Genomic DNA, 13,188 nt, shown 5'->3' with positions numbered 1-13,188 from the left:
AAGGCATACGACGTTCTCATAACAAATCAAACCTATGACAACCTGGATAATCCGTGCGGCCATTGTTTTGATTTCACAGAGAACTTTTGCAAAAGAATGTGCTAACGAGCAAGTCGTATGACATCTTTATTGACGTACCTATGTCCATCCTTACGTCAATCCCGGCACCTTTAAGGTATAAATATTGCCGACCTTGCCCTATGCAAACACACGCGTGGTGACAAGACGGAGCAGCCATACTTGCCGAAGCCGAGAGCAGAAGCAGACCCCGCTGGCAGCAGCCCCGCCTTCCTGACGCGCTGAGAGACGCGCTGCTATCTCAAGCCGAGAGACCCAGCACCGGCGCTTCTGGGCAGCCCTCGCAGGCAGCCTGGAATATCGAGAGCAGAGAAAGAGATACCATTCCTCATTCATCCTAACTTCCAGGTACAGAACTGAATAACCCCTCACAGAGAATTCTTTAGTTATTCACTTGGCAAAAACAAACTTAACTTAAACTGTAACTTTCTATTCCCGCCCACGCATTAGACTTAGGTCAGGTACACGGGGTAGGCGTATTTAGAAACACCAGTTGAGTACGTTTAGTCAAATGTATATGTGTATGTAAATATATTTTAATCATTTTAAACATCATATGGCTCAGAAACCATATCAATGTTTTTACAGTATTATTTTATACTATTGCTTTTAATGTATGCACTTTACTTAACTATAAGTATTGCAATAATATCGATCCATTTCTCTTGTACGAGAAAAGAGACTGATCAATAAATAACACCTTTCATTGAACACGCCCGTCTCTTCCTTTTCTCTACATTCTGATGAGACTAAGAATGCACGTACTGACTGAGTAAAATAATTGCCTTGTGCTCACACGACTCTTGAGATTGACTCTTGATTAGGGGAGAGCAAAGTTGTCATGTTCTATGGTTGTCAGAAACTAAATCCCTTCTTGTCTAATCAGGGAAGTTAATCCTTCCTTGAACATTCGAGAAAGTTTCTAGCGAACTCTGAGCTTAGCTGGCAAACCCAAAAATTAAGTCTAGCATCGACAGTAGTAGACCTAGTTAACGTCTGGCCTAGGCCTTTACTGCTGTAGGTACTATTCCAATGCGCAGAGCCTATTGGGAAGATAGGAACTACACTACATGGCGCCCAACGCGTTTGGAAAGGGCGATAAAACTAACGTAAGACATTTAGAGTAACTCAGTCGTGCTTTCTCACTCAGACCCCTTTTCCCAAATACTCCAAAGACGTCTGGAGTGGGTGAAAGGTTATATCCTCCAAAACCTCGCAGGAGGGAACTCCTATGTATGGTTCTTGGTCAAGTCAACGTTGAAGGATAAACAGTTCCAAAATATTGTACATCTAATCTCTGTTTCCATAAGAAACCTGATCTGCAAACAAACATAATACCATCCTGTCGGTAAAATGGCAGAGAGTGATGATGAAAGAGAGGCAGTTAGATTAGCAACTGAACTCGCAGATGCTGATGCTACCATGCAAGCAGCAGACGCGGATATAATACTCATTCCGGTCATTAAAAGGAGATCTATAACCTTAAAACTTATAGAAAATGGACTGACACCTAGAGGTGGCACAGTCATATTCGTAATCGAGGCACACGAATATCGGCAGACAGAGGTATACTATACATGGATACATTTTCCAGCAGCAAATGCTGTAACAAAGTACTTCCACTATTACAAAGTAGAGGAACCTCCTGAAACGTACACTCCTTTCGAGGAGGTGGAAGTACCACTCAAATTCCAAGAGCATTTGCTCTTATTTGATGGCGCCCTAAAACATAACAATCACATTACAAGGCTCGGTCCTTTAGGAAGACCAGGAGCAACGTGGCCGGTCTTAGCCGGATACACACCACATCCAGACATCGACGAGATGCCTGCCCCACAGCTGTTAATACAGCTAAAACAATTATTAAAAATTCACAGACAATTAGTTCAGTATGTAATGCGGACTTCAACAATTCAGCCAGCGATTAAACTTCCACAGCTGACCCCTCACCAGGGGAACACAAATAAAATTACACCACAGAACATCCAATCCTGCCTAGGTAAAGTTCCAGCTAAACGGGAACAAATACCATTCTGGTTGGCACAGAAAATCACCCAAATAGAGGCGGTGTTTCCTGACACCACCCCATTAGAAAAACACAGGATTCTGACTATATGTCTCCCAATGAGAATCGCACCACACATTGAGGACTGTGACACTTGGGGTACAGTCTTTGCTTCCATCTACACAAAAACGCACGGTGTTCCATCCATTTCGGTAATACCAGATGTGCTAAAACAAATTCAAGATGAATACGGTCCAGAACCTGCTTTAACTCTTGGTATGAAATTACTAAAAGACTTCAAACAGGTTTCGGCTATATTACTAGCCAACATAAAAGGTGAAGCAGCAAACGTGGCGATCCGCCAGAGGTTAAAAGAGACAGATATAGCAGACCAACCAGCTGAAATTGCCAGAATCATAGAAAAATCCTATGAAGAACTAGGCAGAGATAGTCTAGGTGGAATACCAGTAAAACCGCAACTGACTACAAGTCCAGAAAAAATATTTTTTAATAATAATAATTCACCAAAAAAGAACTGGGATGGAAATAAACAATCCAATCCTAAAGAAAAGAAATTCCAGTCCAGAGGAAGGTCTCCGAGGCGAAGAGAGAAATCTCCAAACCAAAGACAGAGGTCACCGCAGAGTGACCCCTCTGGGAATAGATATAACCTTAGAAATAGGGATAATATTAAAAAACCTGATAGATATCAAGACATTGATACACGTCCCTCTCAATCTTTTCAGAATTCCTCGCAGAAATCGGAAAGAAGAGGACGATCAGAAGAGCACGCCAAGTCCAAAGACAAGGAACCTGCTCAGCTAAAAAAGAAATTACAATTTCCAAAAAAGAAGGTAGCCAGTATCAAGGTAGTTAACAATGCCGAGAATACTGAGGACACAACTGAAAAACGGAGAATGGGCTCAGACAATGCTAGACAGCGCAGCAGAGGTGAGCATAGCTCGCAAAGTCCTTATGAATCATCTGGAGACAGTGGACACGAATGAATATCTTCAAGTGGAAACTGCAGACACCAGAGTTAGCAAGCCCCACAAGATATACGAGATAACATTACGAATAGAGGGAGATAAGACTAGGAAAATAAGGGGACTATTTTGGGATAACCTCTCCAAAGGCTATGACATCCTTCTAGCTGAAAAAGACTGGCCACCAGAGTTTGTCAGGGAGTGCCCTCATGGCGAAGAAGTAATTATGCCTGCATTCTCGAATCAAATACCGATTCATAAAAAATACACACTTGCTAGAAAGTGGGCAGTGGCCTTAGCACCTGCTTTATATAAAAATCATGTAGGATGGGATGAGGACTCCCCTCCTCACAAAATCCAGTTAAAATCACAACCTACTGCACAAAGGCAGTACCCAATTAAGCAAGAAGCTAAAAAACAGGTAAATGAAATACTAGATCAGCTAGAATACCAGGGGGTGATTGAAACTTGCACCTCACAAATGAACAATCCTTTGTTTCCGGTCTCCAAACCAGACAATTCATATCGTCTAGTTTTGGATTACCGACACCTTAACACATGTTGCAAAACCTTTGCAGTGCAAAACTCACAGAGTGCTGCACTAATGAATAACATAGTGCGCAAAAAATACAAAACAACCTTGGACATCTCCAATGGATTCTTTTGTCAAAACATAGCACCAGAGAGCAGATATTTAACTGCATTCTCAATAAATGGCACTCAAAAACAATTCTGTCGGTTAGCCCAGGGGTACAAGAACAGCCCGGGGGTATTCTCAGCGAGAGTAACAGAATTACTACAACTATATGATGATGAAGCGTTATCCTATGTTGATGACATTTACTTAACAGATGATGACTTGGAGACTCACTTGAAAAGAGTGAACACCATAATACTTGGGTTCGCTGCAGAGGGTTACAAATTCAACTTCAAAAAATCCAGAATTGCCCATCTAAAAATTCTATACGAAGGATATGAATTATCAAGTATAGCCTGGTTGACAATTTTTTAAGAACTAGAAGAATTAAAAAATCTAAAATATGAAAAGACGTATCCTCTGCCAATCGACATTCTGCCTCTACGACATTACGCCTGTGTAATCTACACAGACGGACATGCCCAACCGTCCGTTTGGGGAGGGCATCAATAAAGCAGAGACGGCTCTGGGAACAAGTAGCTCTTTTGAAAAAAGAACTACCAAAGACTCACGTGACTCACTCACTGAGTCATCAACGTGATGGCGTTCACGTTGTAGGGAATTCATTGGCTGAAACAGCCGCAGCGGCAGCCACTAAATCGGCTCCTGTAGATCAAAAAAAGCGTACATTAAAATACATTGACGGTGAAACAATGCTGGCGGCGAAAACGTCATCAAAAGGCGACTGCTCAGCGTTACCGATCAACTATCCACTCAATTATACATACATAATCGATGCAAACTCCGTCCCTTTTGCTCGAATCCCTGGAGTGGGGGATAGAGTGATTCCAAACATGGACAGGAGAAACTTGTTAATCGCAGACGCACACATGGGCGAGGGTCTCAGACACCTTAAATTAAAAGATTCTCTGGAAGAATTACAATCACGGTACTGGTGGCCAGGCATGAGCCTGCACTACACCATGTTTGTAAAAAACTGCCCAAACTGCAACAGAGATCGCAGTGGGGAGAGAAGCAGTTTAATACCTCGTCGTATCAAGGCAGATAATATTACCAACAAAAAGAATGGCTTGCGATTAACATATACAGGCTAGTTTGCACTTATAATGTAGATCACCAGCACTCGGCTGACGTCCGGACTATTATACAAGATTTGCGAGTCTAAATGGCATATACGCTAAGAGCATGCTACGTTCGACCATTGTTTTCACTCAGGCAATCCAGCCTGGGGGGGAAACATGGCCAAATGAGCACAGCCCAGCGGGAATCTTCTCACTTCCTTCCTGAGGGTACGGGATGGTGTAAAGAAAAAACCAAGGCAGAAAGCAATCTACAATGGAAAGGATATTAGGTTCGGGAGCTGGGTGGGTCAAACATCTAATAAGTGTCCAACGTAGTCTAAATAACTTGCCAAGAAATTCTCTGAAGGGATTCAGTCCGTACGAATTATTATTCGGAACTAGGATGTTGATCTCTGACCTTGATAGTCAGACTTCAGTGGTAATAGAAAAAACCTTTGATGTCAAAGACCGTTTGGCTATCTTGCAGGACTTAAACAAAACAAGAAAAGACCTGAGCAACATACAGTTGAAACAACAGCCAACAACCACTGAAGAATCACCACCTGTCCCAGCAAGACCTGTCTGGATTCCAAAAGTCGGGGATCTAGTCAGGGAGAAGATCGCGGTAAAGAAGGAATTTGGGCCTTCTTACAGAAAAGCAGTTCCTGTCTTGTCTGTCAACGGGACAAGATCAGTTGTACTACCGCCACTTGCTGGAAAAAAGGAGAACCGAGTTGTATCCATCGACCTGGTAAAACCACAACATGTGGCCGATAACAAACAGTAGGCCAAGTGGACTCCCAATAAGTAGCAGAACACCAAGGTTTGCTACCAGTACAGAGGTCCTATCAAAGAGGCTCATCACATTTGAAACGCCTACAGAAGAACAACAAGGACTATGCAACAATGCAATAGAACTCAGACCTCTGAAAACCCAAATAAAGACATTTAGCAGAGACACACCAATCTATACTGAAGTACCAAGTGACAATGCAAAAAACAAAAATCCTGAACCAATTGGAACAATTGACAGAACTGCATCTGGTTACTTCATCAACTTCGATGATTCCTCTAAAGGCTTCAGTGAACCAAAGACACAGCCATCATCAAAATCCTTTAAAGACAAAGCTAAGGAACTTTTGAAACAACTGAAAGAAACATATCTGGTTTCTCCATGGATTGAATTTTGGGTGGGTTTTGGTGCATTTATCCTCATACTTTGGCTCATCATGGTATTTACTTTGGGACGCTTCATTGAGGGAAAATATGCTAAAATGGACACAGCAAGTCAGAACATCAACTTGATCCTCAAACCACACACATCTTCACACGTCGAGAAAAGAGAACTTTCTCCAGAACTTTCTTCAGCCAACTTCACAGCCAATCCGATACCTGGTGGGGTAGCCTGGGACAACACTGACTATGAAATTTATGGTCCGGTCGAGATCCTGAAATATCCACACCAAATCAAGATCTCCTTGAGTGACTTTGCAAAACCAAACTCATTTGCTGATGATTGGGACTTTGAAAGTATTAACAACATGATGTCTGACTTAGTAATGTCTGCTAAATTTACAAAACATGATTATTTGCAAGGTTCTACAAATTATGATAGTATGTATTGCTATAACCATTATGGTAACCATTTTTTGCATAAATCTGCACAACCTAGAAATGTTTTAAATTATAATCAATGGGAACATTGTGCTACACCTCCAAAAGGGAGCTCTAGAACCGTTTATGACAAATATTCATATTTTTCAGGTTTTAACATAACTAATGCTGAAACATTTTATTTTAAATTGTCAAACAAGACAGGGATGAAAACCATGATAACCAACACAAAATTGATATATTCAGATTCATTCTTTGAAAAAATGAATACTTTTGGATTTGATTATTGGGACAAAAATGTTGATTTGAAAAGTGTTTGGGGTACAAAAGAATGGCAAGTACAGGGTTTAGAAGCTTTGTTTAGAGCCTGCATGATCCCAGAACAAATGATATTTTTAAATGACACTGTTCAACAAACCACCTGTCTTGGCTTAGCCAAAATCAAAGATTTAAATAACCCGTCTATTCCAAAGCCAACAATGTTTAGCAATAGCTCTGATACAGATGAAGAGATAGACGTAAACCATATATTAAACCAAAACAGAACACATCCTGATTGGAAACAATGGTTGATCTGGCCCACAGATACAAATAACTGTCAAGATAGATTCCTGAATAAAACACAGGGTTTCAAAATGACCAGGCCAGACCCTAGATATCCCCAAAGACATCACCCAGGGATAATAACAACCTACAGTGTGGGCAAATTATGCCTTCAATGGCTACAGTCTTCCACACTGCCTGAAATTAAGCAACACCTAACTTTACTTACTGATGGTGCTGACTTGCGTGATTTCATACTGGGACCACGCAAACAGCGTCAAAAGCGTTTCATAGCAGCCTCTGTATATGCAGCATACAATGAGGCCTGGAAGGTTACTCAAATTGAGACAGCAGAAAGAATACGGGAAATTGACCGTATCAATTTGGAAAAATCACTTTCTGTAGTGGACAATGGGTTAATGACTCTGTCCTCCAGAGTTTTTTCATTGGACAGCATTGTGTCTTCAGCAATCGATATATTATCGCAAGACTTACTGTTATTACAACATGGTCAGTCACAATTGCGTTCCATTGTACAGCTTGGCTCGACGTTACAAAATCTGCGTTCAGGCTATGTGCCTTGGCGTTTAATCAACACAACGTCACTATTCCAAATCTTTAACCTTACTGATAGACAAATCGGTATGGCGCAAAAGGGTGCTGATTATACAATCTTGAGCATTGAAAAACTAGAAAGATTACCAATGACAATGTCAGAACGACCTGTCAGTGAATGGATAATCCACGGAATCATAAATATTCCAATCTCAACCTTCAGGTTTCAATACTGCCAAAAATATATACAGGCTGGCATGTACGAGAAATTGGGAAAGGGGTACCTTAAAACAACTTGGAACCTGCCCTATTCACATGCATGTGTCAGTAATAAAGGACAGAAAGTGTTTCTTAGTGGCAACAATTGTGCTATGTCACTAAGCGGCACGCTTCTGTGTAATGGAATTAGTTTGCACGGAGCCTGTGAAGGGAATTCATACAACCTTTCATGTCACCAGCAAGGCGCACCTGCAACAGAAATAGAACCATTCTTTCAAAGACTCTATAATGGGAGTTACATTCTTATTGTAGACCGCAGATGTTGCAGTCTTATGCCCGGGACTCCTTATCTAGTAACTACAACAGCGAAGGTCAAGTGCTGTGGACGTTCTTTGTTCCCCAGCTCCTTTCCAGACAGGGAGGCAAGGGCATGGCCCAGTTTGAAAATTACTTCTATTCGAATAGACACTTTAAGCAGAATGAAAACAGTGCTTCTTCAGACGCCTACAAGGCTCACGTCATCAAAAGAAACGTATGATCTACAAGTCGCAAGGACGACTGCAGAGATACATACATTATTATCAACTAATTCCCCCGTACATTTCGCGGAAATCCTGAGCGAAATCTTAAATGTTTCTGATACCACTGGGGTCTCAAAGGTATTTAAGACAGTATTTTCGATGGCATTAACACCATTCAAAGCCATACTGGGTATTTTTCCAGATTTCGTCCATTCGATTTTTGGCGGACTTCCCCTGATCCTGGGACTAATTGCAGGAATCCTATTCCTAGTCCTTATTTTTCGTTATGGCAACCCATGTCACAGATCAAACTCTCGCGACAATGGAAGATACGATCCTAGCCATTGGATACCGGGACCGGATATCAAAAATCCTGGGACTCTCCCGGCTTAGAGACCTAAACATGACTTGGTTTCTATCATTTCGACCAATGTGGCAAAGGTGTGTTTTACCTGTACTAAGGTGTCTGCTATGCGGAGAAGAATGCGTGTTAGACACCTGTCTGACGCTACAATCGGATGCGCCGGTGGATGCAGATACACTGTTGGTTCCTACCAAGGTTCACGCTTTGTGCTGCCCTCAAAGGCTGCCAATCCTGATGACGGCATTCCTGGAATCTTCACCACTACGATTGAAGAGTAGTGAAGTTCAAGATGAAAGCAGCATCGAACAGGTACGACCTTCTGTCAGCAATGCGAATCAGAATGTCAATGGAGACAATCATGCGCATGAATGCATGGTTACCCCTATTTCCGACTTAGTGGAACTTTCCCATGAAGCTGTTGACAGTTTTTTCGAAAGCCTGAATGATATGATGTTCTCTCCAGAACAGAAATAGAGACTTTTGAGTAAACTCGCACACGGCGTTCCCTGAATTCGGCCTTCAACTTTAAAAATAAAGTCACATGAACAATTACAATCCAGTTCACGGACAGCAATTTTTTCAGCATGCCCCTTAAAATATTTTTCTACATATTTTTTCCCGGGACACTGATCTTCTGCTTAAAGTAAGAAACTATTCCTAGAGAACTAAGATTTCTATTTTTAGATACTTTATATAGACTTTAGCTGCCCGCTGGTAGGTTCACAAATATTTTATTATGTGATGAAATGGTCTCGAACTTCCTTTCTGTATAGCCATATTAAGAGCCATTTCATGTGTATTTCTCATATACCAATAAGCAATAATGCATAAAAATGCGTGTTTACTTTTGCATTTAATTCATAGCTTAAGTGCATACAATATATATGACTGCAATTTTTCAGTATATTTGAAAATTTCGAAATGCATTTATGTATTTTGGGGTGGTAAGGTATACACTATACTCTATAGTATGTTGTACTATGTTATACTATGCATAGATTAGTAGATATGACCATAATTAGCGTGGAGTGGGTGTCGTGTATTTCTATAGGTTCTGAATCAGTCCCCCTATTCCTGACCCTATTCTGGTTAAACTAACTATCAAGTTAACTAACAGTCAGCCCATGAGGCAAGAAAACCCCCATGATGCAGATACCGTTATCTGACGCAGTCACACTACGGCACAGGAACGTGTTATCTGATTAGGTCATAACGCTTGAGATCTAATTAGACAAGCGACATTCCTCCAGCCCCTGATAAGGCATACGACGTTCTCATAACAAATCAAACCTATGACAACCTGGATAATCCGTGCGGCCATTGTTTTGATTTCACAGAGAACTTTTGCAAAAGAATGTGCTAACGAGCAAGTCGTATGACAACTTTATTGACGTACCTATGTCCATCCTTACGTCAATCCCGGCACCTTTAAGGTATAAATATTGCCGACCTTGCCCTATGCAAACACACGCGTGGTGACAAGACGGAGCAGCCATACTTGCCGAAGCCGAGAGCAGAAGCAGACCCCCGCTGGCAGCAGCCCCGCCTTCCTGACGCGCTGAGAGACGCGCTGCTATCTCAAGCCGAGAGACCCAGCACCGGCGCTTCTGGGCAGCCCTCGCAGGCAGCCTGGAATATCGAGAGCAGAGAAAGAGATACCATTCCTCATTCATCCTAACTTCCAGGTACAGAACTGAATAACCCCTCACAGAGAATTCTTTAGTTATTCACTTGGCAAAAACAAACTTAACTTAAACTGTAACTTTCTATTCCCGCCCACGCATTAGACTTAGGTCAGGTACACGGGGTAGGCGTATTTAGAAACACCAGTTGAGTACGTTTAGTCAAATGTATATGTGTATGTAAATATATTTTAATCATTTTAAACATCATATGGCTCAGAAACCATATCAATGTTTTTACAGTATTATTTTATACTATTGCTTTTAATGTATGCACTTTACTTAACTATAAGTATTGCAATAATATCGATCCATTTCTCTTGTACGAGAAAAGAGACTGATCAATAAATAACACCTTTTATTGAACACGCCCGTCTCTTCCTTTTCTCTACATTCTGATGAGACTAAGAATGCACGTACTGACTGAGTAAAATAATTGCCTTGTGCTCACACGACTCTTGAGATTGACTCTTGATTAGGGGAGAGCAAAGTTGTCATGTTCTATGGTTGTCAGAAACTAAATCCCTTCTTGTCTAATCAGGGAAGTTAATCCTTCCTTGAACATTCGAGAAAGTTTCTAGCGAACTCTGAGCTTAGCTGGCAAACCCAAAAATTAAGTCTAGCATCGACAGTAGTAGACCTAGTTAACGTCTGGCCTAGGCCTTTACTGCTGTAGGTACTATTCCAATGCGCAGAGCCTATTGGGAAGATAGGAACTACACTACAAAATCAGGTGTAAGTCAGTGAGCCCAAGCACTTTAGCATTAGTTAGAAGAGGTAACACGCACAGAGTTCTAAGGCTAACAAAACAAATTCAGCATAAATAAGAGGGGTAAAGTGAAACAGATTGGGGTGAGACTACCCTAAGTCTGGCAGGTCTAACACACCCCAAATGTGTTCACCATACTGCAGTGTGATGGACACCTTGCCCCAAGTTTGTTCAATCTGTTTTAGGTTTAAGATATGTGCCCTTCCCCTCAATGAATTGATAAGGAATTGGAGCACTCATTACTCTGATACTTGTCAATGTATTGATTCCATTCTATAATCAACTGTACATTTAGGGACCTATTATGATACCACCCATAAAGGTTCTGACCTTAGGTCGAAGCCTTTAGGGCTGCATCATAATGGGTCGATCAGTTTCTTTTCTGACCACCTCATTTTGATGGAGGTGGTCCAAAAGGAAACTAGCCGTTCATTCCGGCTGGCTTCTGACGGGTTTGGAGAGCCCGTCCACCAGTCGGAATGCGGCCTGTAATCTCAAGTGATGCTCTTTCCACCCTTGAGATTACAATGCACGCTTTCTGACATGGTTTCCATGCCGATCTGTCAAACGTGTTTGGGGGCCCCCAGCAGTGCCCCCTTTGATGCACAGCCTTCGGTTGGAGGACGAGGGGGCACCTATGGTGCCCTGCTGTTGATCCCTGCCCCTTGTGACTGTCACGGGTGCAGGGATGAACCACCCATTTAACTATGGGAGCATGCATTAAATCCGGTTTATGATCGTAATGCATGCTCCCAGAGTGAAATGTAGGAATATAACTGAACAGTGTTCGGTCACATCCTAATGGGGCGGTCGGGACTGATGTCCGGGTGTTGGTCAGTCCCATGGCCGAGTCTGTGTCGGGGGAAGTGATTTTGCCCAGCATCGTAATGAGCCCATTAATGTTATTCTACCACTAGACAGGAATCTAAGAACTACTTGGATATATCTACTTTTTAGAAGAAGACAGGTACAATAAACTAAGGATGCAGTTAAACTATGTTATTGCACTCAGTGTGCCCAATGAGTATAATTTCATAGACCATGCTTAGCATGCTCAAAATGTATGCATTAGAAAAGAGTATTTGGACTCAATTTTTAAAAATATTCTTTAGTAAAGACTGACTGAAAGTTCAGTGGTCACCTCATATGATGTTACAATTGCCAAAAGTTAAACCCAATTATTCATGCAACATTACCGGCATCCATGGTCATTTAAGGCAAATTCCTATGCTGTCCCTGTGTTTTGAAGAGTACATGGAGCCATATCCATCTCTCCTAGAATCTTCAGTGTCCATGTATTTCTGTGGAATTGTATAGCAAAAAGCTAGCTACAAAGGACCAAAGTTCTCTAAGTAGATGAGCACCTCCATTTCAGCTGTAGTTGTATTTGCCTCAGTCATACCTTTAGCACTTTCCTAATTTGTTTATCTCATAGTCTCAGAGTTGTCCCAGATTAACAAAGTCATTTTGTGGTGACGAGCCCTGCAATAGAATTTGCAACCACAAATTGATTTTCTGGCATATATGAAAAACATTTTAAGAGTGGGTGAATCATTTCTGTGTTAAATGAGTGTATTGGCCAAAAGAGAAGGACAAAAAAAGTGAAAGAAAAAGGGGTGTTCCATCCTGATTGTGATTTAGTATCCGATGTATAAATCAATAGTTCATGACGACAGTCAGGCTGCAAATCATTGACCCATTGCCGACTCCTCAAAGGAGGTGTTAACAGATTCACAAAAGGGAAGCTATTCCTGTCAGAATCAACTCCTTTAGTCTCATTTATACTTTGTATTTTTACTGCATTTTTACTTATATTAACTGCCCCTGAGTTATATCCAGTTCCTCATTGATAGTTAAATGAATAAAGCTGTGTTTCCCAACCCTGTATTTTTTTTCCTCTGCTGGTGTTTTTGTTCTGGTGCCAACAACAGCCTGTTGCTGAGAATAATATGCAAATGCCAAGCAGAGCTCAGGGCAGAAGGGGCAGCAACTGCCAACCTTCCCTGGGGACAATTGAGAGGAGAGGTGCTGGGGCAGCAAAGCAACCGCTACTGTAATAATATCACTGCATGACCCTGGGATGTGGATCAATTGCTCCCAAAAAATGCAGAGGAATGGATAAGTCACTAGCCA

The sequence above is a fragment of the Lissotriton helveticus genome, chromosome 4_1 (genome assembly GCF_964261635.1).
Source record: "Lissotriton helveticus chromosome 4_1, aLisHel1.1, whole genome shotgun sequence".
In the NCBI taxonomy this organism is placed as follows: Eukaryota; Metazoa; Chordata; class Amphibia; order Caudata; family Salamandridae; genus Lissotriton; species Lissotriton helveticus.
The sequence above is the reverse complement of the archived record's forward strand: the minus strand, read 5'-3'. Positions refer to the sequence as shown.